Here is a 15744-nt window from a genome sequence, read left to right on the forward strand (position 1 = left end):
GCCATACAACACTGTTCTTTTGCCAAAATTTTCCAAGATCCATTAGGTTTTTTAATAATTTCCTCTACAATTTAACTCTAAGATGCCTTATTTTTTAGCATTGATCCTTTTAATTATCTGTTTAGGATCAAATTCAAAATGTTCTTTGGAGTAGATTAACTAATTATTCATGTATTTTAGGATTATCAATGTATTTAGAATTGGTATTTATAGAATGAAAATAGAGTATCAATCTAGCCCAATCGATTCACAATTAATAGTTTTTATCTCTTGATAGCTAACTGGTTTCTATTCTTAACAAAGGAAGATGTGAATTCCTATTGATGACTATGAATCAGCAAATTAGTTGCATAGGAAAATTTAGCCACCATTCCCAAGAATAAAAAATGGATATTTAATCTTATTAAATTCCAATTAAACCAAACATACATTCTTCTTATCCCTCTACAAAGAGAGATATGGAGTGTATATCTTAGATGTATGTACACCATGGATCAAATTAATTAACTCAGAGAAATTGGGTCCAAAAATGTATATGACAGTGTATATCTTAGATGTATGTACACCATGGATCAAATTAATTAACTCAGAGAAATTGGGTCCAAAAATGTATTTGGTTAAAATTAATGAAATGCATATAGAAGATGCTAGATCTTTGATTTAATAAAATATAGTAGTAACGGTTAGTTGACTTCATTCTTCTTCCTTACTATCTTGAAAACTGAGATCTAAATGTAATCTTCCAAACTTGCATTATGACTTAATTGGAAGTCAATATGCGATGTTGGGTCTTTATTTTAGCCAGGGAGTAGGTCTCTAAACTAACCTTAACATCTCATTTTTGAACATTAGCTATAATATGATTTTGTTACCTTGTGGAATCAAAATAGAATTTCAAAAGTTTTGTACTTTTCATGTGGAATTTATGGAAACTTTGAATAGATTGGTTGCATTATTGGATTGATAGTAAAGTGGATATTCCTATGTGTATGAATTACATGTGTACACCATATCTTTTGGTTATAGAAATAAGTCGTAACAAAATACTTTCTAGTCATTTTGTAACATGGTAGTCCATGTTTGTATTTATGTTGCTTCTTTGTGATAAGGAAAGTGTTCCAAATGGTAATGATTATTTGACAAATTTTGTTATTATGAAATAGTTATGGTAATTGACCATATGTGGATTTGAGTGCCCATGTACATGTTATGAATGTGCATATTACTTACGATATGATCTGTATTCATTTTTCTTATGATATATGCTCTATTACATAATGAGGTATTTGGATATTTGTACCAAATAGGAGTGTTGAAGTCTTATATATGCATATTGTTATTAAATTCATGTGTATGAGATAGCTTAGACAATACATGGCTAGTGGAACCATACTCTTTTGTGGTTAAATTTATTACTTGATTAAGAAAGCTAAATGAAATTACTTCCTTAAAACTTCTTGTTGTCTCAATGATGTCAAAAGTAATCAGGTCTAGACTTTTTAGTCAATAATGTTTTCGTACATTTGATTATGTAGCCATTTTATCCTTCACTTACTTATCATAAAGGTTGGATATATGATTTTATGATGATATATTTTATGTTGAAATTATAGTCAAGTTTGTTTATTAGTGACACACTTATTTAGATGGTTAGTATTTACCAAGCTTATTATATAGTTAACATTGTTAACCAAGTAATTTAGACTCTACTAAGTTCTATAGGTTCTACTGAGTTTCAGGAACATTATTTAGTTTGTGCTAAGAATTTTCTACCAAGTTGGCCATTATATGTGTAAAGAGGGCTTCTTAGTGTTTACCATGTTTCTCAATACAAATCAAGTTCTACAGTGGTTACCAAGTTCACAGTTTTAGTGATGTGAATCTAGTGTTGATCGATCCAAATAGTGTCAACCAAATGATTCAGTTTATACCAAGCTCACAATGATAGTGTTGAACAAGCTATGCAGTGTGAATCAACTGATTCAATTTATATGCTAATTTTTTTAGTATTCACCAAGTCACCATTGTAGATCAAGTTCAAACTACATGGAAGTGATTAGTATGAATCAAGATTCTATATCTACTGAGTGCATGATGATGCCAATCATTGACAATGGATGTCGAGTGTCAGAACCTCACCGAGTTAGTCTTAAGAACCTAAGTACCTTTAGTTGTGTCAACTTTGTAGATTTTGGTGAAACTTGTATTGTAGCCAACTTTGTTGAATTGTAATTTGGATTGGCATATATGTAATACATCCAAAGGAATAAAATAAGAGTATCAGGTGCAACATTGAAAGAGTAGAAGTGCAAAGTAAAAAGGCTACAATAGTATAAGGAGCAAAAAATATTTATCTATCATAGAAAGATGATTATTACACTCAAAGGAATCTTATTCAACAAATCAATTTACAGATCAAAGATCATCCACTGGTTCATCCTAATAGATGGAATAGTTAAAAATTTTCACAAGGTAGAGTTAACAATCTTTTGTAAATCTCTTTACCGAGTGCATACTTTGTTGTATGTTTGTAAATCCTTTTGCAAGGTGGACCTAGTAGTCCTTATTGCTCCTAACAGGGAAGATCATCAAAAGTGATCATTGTAAGCCTTAACAAGCCAACTTTATGTTGTAGTACTAAAGTTTGTGGGTATCATCCCCACCCTAGTTTTACTTTCCACTTGGAAGGTTTCTAGGTCACCATATTGTGTGTCAAAGTGTTATGAATGTTTTAATGCTTTCATTTTTTCATGCATGCAATTAGATCAGAATACACATAAAGGATTAATTGGTAAATAAAAATTAAGTTTTATTGGTTATTGATTCACCCCTTTCCTCTCAGTAACTTAGCCTATCATATATTTCCAACAATTGGTATCAAAGTTTTGTGGTTCTCAGGAAAGAAGTTTAACAACTTGAGAAAAGATCAGAGGCAATGTAGGTATTTAGACTTGATAAGGCTATTGACAATGAAAAGATAGATTTGGAATTGGCCATTGGATGACTTAAGAAAGAAAATGAGAAACTCTCTCAATCCTTGAAAAGAATAAAAGATCTTGCATAGATGAATGAAAAACTCTACATTGAGCAAAGAATTGAAGACACTCATTCAGAAAGAAATTCAAATAAATCCAATGAGGAAATAAAAGAACTATTAGAAAAGAATAGTAACTTTTAAGAAGAAGTTAGAAAGCTAAAAAGAGAACAAGAAATCTAGTCAGTAAGATTGTGTGAAGTCATGGAAGATAAAAGCAAGATAAAAGAAGAGATAGAAGGAAAGAAAAATGAAATTTAGCATCTATCCCTTCAACAGGAAGACTTCACTAATCAACTTACCAATACAAATAAAGAAATCATGAATCTAAGATCAGAGAATGAAAGATCACAAAATGATCTAAACATTGGAAAGAAAACCAATGAAAGGATGATGAAATATAAAGCAAACATGAATCGATTGAATGAGAAAAGCCAATATAGATAGAAAGGAAAACTAGGACTTGGATATATGAAAGAAGGTGAATCATCCAAGCAAGGAGCTCAAAATAATCAAAGACCTACTTGCAATCACTATGGTAAGATAGGTCATACATCAAACAAATGTTAGAGAAATGATGAATCTAAATTCAATGCAAAATGCTAGAATTGTAATTAGCATGGTCATAGAGCTAATGAATGCAAAGAGAAACCTAAATTTGAGATCAAATGTCACAAATGTAAGAAGCATGTGGACAAATATTCTGAATGCAACACTAAGATATTGAATCCAATAGAATAGATTATTAAATATATATTTGGTTGGGACTACAACACTTGGTGCAGATGTCATTGTTGTGGAGAATTTGGACACATTGGAATGAATTGTGTAAAACATCACATGAGGAAAAGAGACACCACTAGAAGATGTTTTATTTGTACAAAACTTGGTCATCTTTCCAAGAACTACATGAATATGAGAAGAATTGAAGATGAAAAGAAAGCCAAGGCTAACAGCATTAGAAAGCACATGAGACAACAATGGATTCCAAAATCTTCTGAGAATACAAGTCCGAGTGAAGAAAATGTCACTCAAGAATTGGGTGACTCAATAATTTCTACTTGATCTCCCATAAGAAAAACTAGAGCTAGGATTTTCAAGTGGACATATTACATTAGTTCCAGTCAGCTAAAAGGAAAGATCCATATCAGAATTCAAGATGTAATGGGATCACCGAGCATTTAAATAAATTATAGTCATTACCAAGCAAGGTTGGATTACAAGACCCTATCGAGCAAAGTTGGGAGTTATTAAATTGTTGTGTGAACACTGCGTCATGGATGACTTTGCCAAGAAATTAATTCAAGATGAGTAGAAGATAGTCTATCATTGAGAAATAAATTGTACCCAAAATTTATGGAAATTGAAATATGAAATTTGTTAAAAAGGGAAAAATCAAATTCATTCATGACCATGAAATTTCAAGAGCTATTTACGCAAAGCGATTTCAGTACATTTGAAGCAATTTGTGTGAATTATTGTTGAAGTTTTTTGTGTTTTCTAAAACCTTGTCAAGTAATGGAACCCTCTAGTAGCAAGACAAAGAAAGAGTCTGAGATGCTAGTCCAAGGAGTCAAATGGAAAGCACTAGATTTCAAATTGAGTCCATCTATTGCAAAATCTCTTGATCTAATCGGAGCTCAGTCTCAAATTCCATTGAAGGTACTTCTAGTAAATGATATTTTTTCACATTTTATATCTTTGATTCAAGATATAGTAACCCTAAAAATGGATGAGTCATTAGATAAGTTGTGTTTGAATGGTGTGTTAAAATCATAGCATCAACACTTGGAAGCAAAGGGTTTTACCTACATTCCGCACATGCCCTAAGATTTTTAGATTAATTGGACAAGATTTATCCTTAGCTATGTGCATAATGGGTAGTTATGGTTGGAAAAAACTATTTTTATAACAAAGAAAATGACCCCTTAGATCACATGACTTCCAATGCTAGCCAAAGCAAAAATGACTAAAATCATAAGTCGGGTGGAACTAGAGAAAAAAACCCTTGTCAAATGAGATGGAAGGGGTATGAAAATTAGTTGTGTTACTGATATGGAGTTAAAGTTTGGAATACATATAATTGCACATAAGATATATAGATCTAGTTGACTAAATAGTGTATCATGTGAAGTAGTGGATCTCACTTTCAAAGTGGTCAAGAACATGTCATTCGACCTTGCTGAGATGATGTTGAACTAGTTCAACAAAAATATGGAAAGCATTAGAACTTCAAATAATAATCCTTGTAATTTCAATTTACTATTAACCTATTTATTTTTATTTTTACAAAAGTTCTTCCCATCAAAAGGTGCATTTGTATGGAGAAAAAATGTGCCTATTCTTTATCAAATCAATGAGTATATAGAAGAAATGGGAGAAAATTATGTCAGTGTCATGGACAACCATTTTGATGCATGTAAGGATAAGATGAATAATATATTCAGGATACCAAAGTAATTTGTAGAAGACTACAAAGATGATATTTGTTTTATGGTTGATGGTAATAAAGTGCATATTCAAGCAGTCAAATCGAGAATTGTATGGGTCAAGCCTCTAGAATTAAATTAGAGATAAAACTTCCTCAAGTTGTCAAAAAAGGTAAAAAGAGGATTGCAAAATTGAAACAAACTAGCTTTACTCTCCTGTTGACTAAAGGTAAAGGAGATGACATAGAAGAAGATGACGTAGAAGATGAAAAAAAATCAAAGGAAGAAGATCTAGTAAAGAAGAAAGGTAAGTTTATTATAACCAAACCTACAACGACATCTATTGCAGTGTTTACAAGAACTTCTAGAAAGAAATTGAAGTTGGGTGAAGAAGCAGAGGTTGTGATTTTCAAAAATCTTCCACCCACATTTCAAGAAAGATTAAAAGAAATTTATTTTAGAGTTGGCATAAAAAACTTCAAAGCATTGATATATGAAATTAGAAAAGCAAAAGAGAAGAAGCAAGTTGAAGAAATGGTCATGTCTAAGCTAGGAAAATGGAAATACTCTCTAGACGTACTTGCACAACAGATTCCCAATGAATTAATGGAGAAAATTAAGCAAAGATGGGAGCATGAAAAAAAAACTACAAAGGACATATATGATTAGACCCTGAGGTAACTCATGCTGAGTTTAAGTGACAAAGAAGTTAAATAATATATCAAGAAGAATGAAGAAAAACTTACTTTGAGATTTAACACTTGTCTAATATTGATCAATGACATTGAACATGTGGCAAGGAATGCCACCAACACATGGAAGAATATCTATAATCTTCATAAGAAGAGTGATTTTTTTGTTAATGTTAGTGACAAGGATGATGATGAAGATGAAAAGGAAGAGAAAATTGATAATGAAGAAGTAATAAATGATGAGAATATAGATGATGAGGAACAAGAATAGGAAGCCACTGAGGGGAATCTCCCTGAGATTTAGAACATTGAGGAGACCAACACTAAGAAGATTTTAGCAACAGTTATAGCCTCACTTCCTCATTCTTCAAGTGAAACATTGAAGACATATAGCTCATAGAAAGCTACTAACAATTTGGTTGTGTTAAACACTACTAATCCAAACACTCAACCAATCTTCGCACCTGTCTAGCTTGGTACTTCAATGAAAAAAGTGACCAATGCTTCATCTACCAAATAGTCAGTACTTCCTCCTCCATCAATTTTGGTCACTTAGCATCAATGTATTTCTTCAATAAGTGTAATATCTACTTTTACTACTAGTCATACTATTTCTACTATTATTTATATTCCAAGCATGTAAATAATAAATACTAAGATAGTTGAGAGCAAGCCTCAACTGAGTACAAAAATTTTCAGCAAAGGAAAAGATAAGGAAGAAGACATTGATCTTGATGAGGATATAGTTATCCTAAATTAGGATATATCCAATCTAAATCCTAATCAAATTCATATAGTAGGAGATCTTCTATAGAAGAAATCCAAGTAGAAAAGGCTTAAAGAAGAAAGGAATAGAGAATTTCAAGTGCTTGAAGATGCAAAGAATAATCTTGCAGAGACACTCAGCACTAAGGTTGATACTTCTCAACCAATTTTGGTTCAATTAGTACAAGTGGTCCATAAAGTCAATGAATATTTGAATGGACAAGATAAATTATTCTAGAGAGTAGAGAAGAAATTTGAAAATAAAGTATTGGAGCTAGTAGCAAAAAATATTGCAATACATCAAGTAGACTTGTCTACTATTATAGGCTCATTGGAAATCTCTACCAACAATGTGACTTCTCTATTTGGTAAACTTTGTGACACTCCAAGATTGATGAAGATCTAAAGGCAAGTTCACAATAGTTGTCACTTCACTTGAGCTACAGTTCTACTCATTATACAAAGATCAAATTTCTAACTGATATGCAGGTACAATTAGTAAGTGAAGAAGCTAGGATAAGGGCTACACTTTTAGATATATAGGGCATGATTCTTCTTAACATGGATGAATTGTAGAAACATAGTGCACATGCTAAAAGCCTCATTCATGATAACAACTTCTCTATTTCTGATAGCATGATAGAATTATCAATAGGATTACATTGCATACAAGCAAGGTGTTGCAAGAAAACTAGGAAAAAATAATATCACTAATTCTTAAGGTACATTTTTTTTCTTGTCACATTTTTGGCATAACTATATAGAATACACCTTTGGCATTTATGTCAAAAAGGGGGAGAAGATGTATATAACATATAAAGCATATTGTAAAAGGGGAGAAGATGTAATATAATAAACAATAAAGGATATTGAATATATATGTATGGGGCATTAGTATTAAATACATGTAAAGATATTTAGATAAACATCTCTTACAAAATAAATTTTGGAAAATCTCAAAAATAGTGTACATTACCTAGTTGAAGACACAGAATGAAGACTAAATGTTGTTTTTTGAACTTTTTGAGAATTTGGCTTTGACTCATAAGTGTTTTTGTCACTAATGCCAAAGAGGGAGATTGTTGACATTATAGTCAAGATTTCTTATTAGTGACACACACACACACACTTATTCAGATGGTTAGTATCTCTTGAGCTTATTGTACACTTAACAATGTTAACCAAGTATTTTAGGCTCTACCAAGTTCTATAGTTGCTACCGAGTTTTAGGAATAATATTTAGTTTGTGTCGAGTAGTTTCTACCAAGTTGGTGATAATCAGTGTAAACTGAGCTTCTTAGTGTTTACCAAGTTTCTTAATGCAAACTAAGTTCTACAGTGGTTACCAAGTTCATAGTTTTAGTGATGTAAATCTAGTGTTGACTGAGCCACATGGTGTCAACCAATTGATTCAGTTTATATCGAGCTTGCAATGATAGTGTTGAATGAGCTATGTATTGTGAATCAAATGATTTAGTTTATATACTGAGTTTCATAGTATTCATTAAGTCACCAGTGTAGACTGAGTTCATACTACTTGGAAGTGATCAATATGAACTGAGCTTCTACGTCTACCAAGTGCATGATGATGCCAATCATTGACAATGGATGCCAAGTGTCAAAACCTCACCGAGTTAATCTTCAGAACCATAGTATATGTAGTCAGGCTGACTTTTTATATTTTGGCAAAACTTGTGTTGTATCCAACTTTTTTGAATCATAATTTGGATTGGTATATATGTAATACATCCAAAGGAATGAAATAAAAGTATCATATGTGTCATACAAAGAGAAAAAGTATGAAGTAAAAGCCTACAAAAATACAAGGAGAAACAAAGATTTATCTATCCTAACAAGGTGATTATCATACTCAAAGGAATCTCATTCAAAAAATCAAGTTGCAAATCAGAGATCAGCCATTGGTTCATCCTAATAGGTGGAATAGTTAAATCCTTTCACAAGGTAGACTTTATAGTCTTTTGTAAATATCTTTATCGAGTACCTAGTTCATTGTATATTTGTAAATCCTTTTGCAAGGAGGATCTAGTAGTCCTTATTGCTCCTAATAGGGTAGATCATCAGAAATGATCAATGTAAGCCTTAATAGGACAACTTTAGACTATAGTACTAAAGCTTCTAGGTATCATTCATACCCCAGTTTTACTTTCTATTTGGAAGGTTTCTTGGACACCATATTATTTGTCAAAGTGTTATGAATGTTTTAATTCTTTTAGTTTTCCATGCATGCAATCAGATCATAATACACATGAAGGATTAATTGGTAAATAAAGATTAAGTTTTATTGGTTACTAATTCACACCTCCCCTCTCAATAAATTAACCTATCATATATTTCCAACAATTTTAATGGAAGAATTTGATAGTCTTTTACTAATTAAGTGATGGTTCTATATGATATGTTCAATGATGTCACATTTTGAATTACTTATGATTCTTATCTTCCATGTTTCACATGCATATATGATGGTTATGATGTGAATTAGACTAAGGATGATAAATTTATTTAATTTTGTTAAGCTAGATGCTAACTCAATTATGTGCGTTGCAAGTGTCTGAATGGTTGAGGATGGTTTAGAATATGACTTCTTTGACCACACAATTCCATTACCATTCTTGGTTTTACCTGTTCAGACTTTCTTGCTGTTGGGCTAGGTATCTTTCATGTCAAGAAAGATTCTAGGGAAGCTTAATAGCTTCTTTCAGCTTGGTCATCCTATCTAAACAATCTCGGTATTCTAGTATCTGGTAAATGTATTTCTTTTAAGTTTAATGATAATTGAGAATTAATATTGACTAGTCAATATTTAAATTACCTTAACTCTCTTTGACCTTCCACATTTTACAAAGAATGCTAATGTGACATAGGTTTTGCAGGGGCAATGTTTACATATGGTATCAAAGCTCTTGGCTCTACACTTGTGACTTGAGTTCACTATGCTAGACATGCAACTGTACGTCAACTAGCTTAATTTATGTCTATGAGTTGATGACATGGGTTGCATGGTGTGTCTTCTAGTTATGACTACTATGACAAAGAATGATAAAATGATCCTTGTATGTGTCAAGATTTTGGGTTGACATTGCATTCTTTTAGAGATTGTCAAAATTGAAAGTTTATGGAATGATTGGTAATTTGCATACCTCATATGGTTATGATTATATTTTGATTTAAATTACGTGATGGTATAATATGCATATTTTTGTATTATAGTATTTATTTCTTACATGTGTGATGCAAGAAGGGTGTGAATTTCGATTAATTGTTGAGATAGTCAAATGATGGTTGACTTTTGCACTAGGTTGTGAGTGCCTACCAAATCAAGCTTGGCTTGTGATAGAAAAGAAAAAAGTCTTTTTTTGTGCAAATAGCATGTAATGCACATGTGGTGCAAGAATTTTTTTTTTGTGCTAGATTCATGTGGTTCATTGAGTAATCTAGTATGATAAGTAGGAAGAACATGTGTTTTTTTAGAAAAAGTATTGCATATTCCATTATGCAATTACAAATATATGATTCTTAGGATAAATTTCATGTGATGCATGTGAATTTTGGTTATGTTCTTCGTGGTCCTTGGAAATAAGGTGTCATTAAATATCTACTCCATCTTGGGGACTAGCAAGAATCATTTTTCTTTATGTGAATTGGGTTTTAATTTTATTATGTTTAGCTTTCATGAGCTTTGATGTGATGAGGGGCTAGCTTGAAAAAATTTATTATGACCACCTAGTCACCAATTTATTATGTGATCTATCTACTGTGACTCTTGTTCACTTTTATTTTATTGGTTTGATGTCTCCTTGTTGGACTTTGATTTGAGAATTATGAATCTTGATTTTGAGATTTTTTTGATCTTGAGGTGGCTAGGGTGTGTACTTTTATGATGCTAGTCACATGTCTTGAAGTGATGTCATCTATCACGTTCAATGTGGAGCAATAGTAGGATGTATAAGGGAGTAGATTGTGAAGAACATACCATTCTTCCTCTTGCATTTATTTGTATATCTTTTTAATTTTTTGGAAAACTTACCTACCTATATGGGTGTCAAATATGGATAGATGGAGAAAGGTAGAAGTGGTGCTTTCCTTTTTCACTCTACCTGCCAGTATAACACTAGTACTAAAAAAATGCTTTGGCCAAAGCTATGTGTATATGTTTATTTGATATGCTTTCCCATATTTCATCACCCTAGTACATCCATGATTAGTTCTACATAAACATATGAGGTAAGTAGTATGTTTCATGGCTACATAAGATACCTCCTTCTTTTTGTATTATTGGGCATTTTTAGGTTGGGAATTCTACATTTTAGGTAGGATCCCAAAGAATGTACCTTTTGTATTGGGTAACAATTTCTAGGTTGGGAATTCTATGTGTTAAGTAGGATCCCAAGGAAGTGCATTTTGTATTATTTGGGCATTGTAGTGATGGTTATTCTATGTGTTTAGTAGAATCCAAAGGAAGTTTAAGGCTTCACGGTTGGCCAAGAAACACCTCAACCATATTTTATGTGATGATTGAATGGCATGAAAGCCATACATCAAAAATTGTGCTTATATGTTGGTTAATCACACTGTGGTGATGAGATGGCCTTGAGGGCCTAGGTCATAGATAATTATAAAGATTAGGTTTACTAATCCTTGTGAAGATTGGTGAGCATACCTAGGTGATTTAATTAATGGTGTAGTCCATATGGTAGATGCTATTTCACTTGTATGTTGTGCTTATTATTCCATGCTTGGTGGGTGGGTCAACATTCTCTTTGATGATAATTGACGTATGATGATACTCTAGATTATACTTCATCTATTTATTAAATCATGCACTTTTTTGTGGATGGATGATGTGTAGGTTAGCATCCCTGGATAATGCCACGTGTAGCATTCTTAAATGGATAATTATTTGTTAATCCCCTATTTTGGATAATTAAATAATTGCTGACTATTCAAACTAGGGTTTTGCATGATTATTTCTATATTTTTTGCAATTGATGATGTGGAAATTGTTTAGTAGGACATGGTTCTTACATATGATGAAATAAAGTTTGACATGTAGGCCAAATTCTTCAATATATTCATGTATGGCATATTCATGTGATATTATGTTGTGTTCAAAAATTTGGTCGATAATTGGATTATGGGATTTAATTATTATTGTACCTATCATTTTTACATGTAAGTTGGAAAGTATAATGAAGTTGCATAATTAATTGGAAGATATTGTATCTACTTGTTGATTCAACAGTGTAGTCAAATTTTGACTGACCTGACTTCAATTTTTGGCCTATGTGGCAAGTGTATGGAAATGTGGTCTTCATATGAGAATGCAAAGGGTATGTATAGATCCCTCTTGTATCTATAATTGAACAAATTCTACATTGTTTTATGAATATCTAATGATCCGCCATGTATTTGACTTCTACTTATATAAATTTGTTGACTCAATTTATTTAGTCAACTTGGTCAATGAACGATGATCAACAATTTGGTCATCTTGAGTTGCTTATTTCAGACTCCTAGTTGATATGTTGTGCAACACAGACTTGGTCATTATGTATTTGACTTAGACCTTTGGTTGATATGTCTACTTGGGATTTGGTTTTATTACCTATTGATGTAGACCTTTCGGTCAATGTTGCTTGATATAGTTGATTGTGCATCTAATGGAGACACAACCAAAGACCAAAATGAACACATAGGAAAAGGGAAATATTATTATCAATGAAAAATTCCCTATGGGCTTACAACAGTATGATTCTAGAGAAAGAAATCCTCCACACAGTACCTTCTCTCTCACTCCATTAAGAACAACCTTTACAATGCCAAAAATATTTTTAAATAAACCTCAAATGGTTTACGGTTAGCAATAAATTCTAGAATATGCCAGTTGGCATCCAGTGCCAAAATAGAAGGTTCCAAAAATCATGTTAGAAGTCGGTGTAAAATTAGAAGAATCCAAAAATGGTAGTCCAACTTCTAGGAGGCATAACTTTTCAACCGTAACTCTAATTGATGAATTGTTTACATTTTTGGAAAGCTCTCAAAGTACTCTATAGCCCTAAGGACCAGCTTCACTCAGCCCCCATTTTTTGGCCCAGTATGAGGCTGTTTAGTACCCCATATCTAACTTTGAAGTGCTCTTAGGAGGTCTCTAGGAAAATTAAAACTGTAATAACTTTCTAACCATAAAGCCTTTTGACCTGAATCTTTTTTTGAAGTGTTTTAAATTACAAGTACAATCATCCCTCCAAATCACACCCTCTAACTCATCATAATTTTGGCTCAATTAAAAATAACTCATTTTCTACATTTACATGTATCCCAAGGTGCTTAAAAACTAATAAAACTCTAACCTAGAAAATTAATAGTGGAACTATGAGATTTTGAACCTTTATTTGACCCAAATGGGTATCTAGAAATGAAAACACATTAAACAAAAAATAGCTCTAAGCATATTTTTGGGTGATACAGGATTGCCCTTACATAACTGGATGCTCTTGCATTAGTGCCCTTGATATCATTCATTTACCTATCATATTGGTTAGATAAATGTCATTAATTATTATGATGTAAGTAAATTTGGATGTAAAATTCTACTAAGAGTTTGTATGCATAATTATTATTTAATATTGATGAGTATATTGATGATGTTATATGTGTATGTCATTATAATTTATGAAGATGAATTAAAGATAGTGTGATTATATTACTTGATTATGTTTTGAGGACACTAAATTATTGAGGTGGAAACTTACTCACTTAGCGAGCATCACATGTTAGATGGTACATCTTCCTACTAATGATCATGGTGTGAATAAAGATGATTTCAAAGAAAAATATTCACTCTTGATATTTATAACTAAGAACGTACCTCCTTTAGCTATTGACATTGTGAATGAGCTAAAAATAATTTGAGTGTATATGTCTGAGTATGGAAAGAAGTGGATATGAATTATCTAATAGTAGGGTCAAGTCCATGTGATGCCAAAGTATGAAAAGTAAGAAAAGGTACATGTATGTGTGTGATATCATGTGGTTTTAAGGTAATATGTTAGTTATTTTTTAGATTTTTTGAGATGAGGAAGGAATTGATTGATAGTCCTTGAGTATTTGATTAATTTGTGATATATTATTGACTAATATTTTGGTGTTGTCCCTATAATGCAGCAATGGGAATGACACATCATAAGAAAGAGGGAATATTGTTGGAAAGAGGTAGTCGAACCTTGCAAAACTATAGAAGCATAGTGGAACTCACACACTTACATAGAAATATTTATGAAATGATCAAATTAATGGAAATTCTTACTTCAAGTCTATGATTATCTCTCTAATAATGTTACCTAAAATAAATGTGTGACTTTAGTCTTTGAAAGTTGTTTGTTGTTTAATAGAATGCACTAAAATGAGAAATGTGACTTCATTAAATAGATGGAAGTCAATGCTATCATTTATTGTGAATAATAGAAGTTAAGATATTAAAAAATAAATTAAAAATCATGGAATTATGAGACTTTTTGGTATGATTTTATATACCATTGCACTGGGAAGATGCATTTTATAAGAGGGGAAGGATGTCACAATCCATTTTCACTCATGGCGAATATATCGACAATTTTGCTACATGGAATTTTAGTTAATTTTATTTTAATTAATGATTTTTATTGGAATGAAAATAATATATATTTCACTTGATAAAATAGAGGATATCAATTGCAATTGTAAATGGGGATGTATGGGATTGAAAAGATCAGTTACAAATCTAGTTAATAACTAACCACCACTATCAAAAAAAAATTCCACCACCATTTATATTATGGTGTTATTTTTACTGAAAGGGGGAGAAAAGAGTACAAAATAGAGGGAGCACCAATAAAGTATGTGATTTCTTATTGCTGGTAATTTTGAAGGGAATTTGGGAAATTTAGACTAGCACAATGTTGTGTGTAGGTGGGTTATTCAGAATAGACCCATTATTTAAAAGCTCTACTTCTTGTTTGGCATCCTTTAACTACCCATCAACAAGTGGGATCTTCTCCTATAATGCTACACATCTATCTTATACAAATCATCAAAGAAATATTTTTAGACTTGATAAGAAATCCTTGGTGAAATTTCATCGTCAATTTCTTTTGGAATCATCTACTTCACATGTAAACACATTCAAGAGGCTAGTAGGGGTAGTTGTAGAAAGAAAATTAAATCCTTGGACTTCAATATTTGGGGAGGAGGTTGAAAAATCTTCAAGTGATAGGATTCTTCAAGTAGTGTTGTATTTACCACACGGGAGGAGGAAGTACCACTACAATATTTGGGGTCAAATTGTGACGGCAATTTGTGATGGTGGTGTCATTATTTTTTTTGCAATTGTCTTGACACTATTGGAATACAAATGTTGGCATTATAATTTCTACATTGACATGATTATAAAAAAAACAAAACATGATATTAATCATTCCCATTTGATTAATTGTGGAGAGCTACATGTGAAAGATTGTGGAGAGCTCTGAACGAGGGTATAGAGAAGTTGTGAAAGTCTGGAGATCAGTGTGGAGATCTATGATTTCCTAGTCGTACCCTTGCTCTACATTTTGTTTCCTTTTCTCTATATTTTGTTATCATGGTAATTTTCTTATTATGCATTCTCCTAATTATTTATTCTTTCTATTGTTTCACACTAATTCTGAAATCTTCCTCCCTATATGAGATATTAAACTTAATAAAATGTTTTTTTTTGTCCATGGTATCAAATGAGCTTGATTTTCTTGTAATGCTATTTATAGTGGCATATGATGTACACAATCTT

Source organism: Cupressus sempervirens, chromosome 11, assembly GCF_028749045.1.
Source record: "Cupressus sempervirens isolate cs-2001-9-10 chromosome 11, ASM2874904v1, whole genome shotgun sequence".
In the NCBI taxonomy this organism is placed as follows: Eukaryota; Viridiplantae; Streptophyta; class Pinopsida; order Cupressales; family Cupressaceae; genus Cupressus; species Cupressus sempervirens.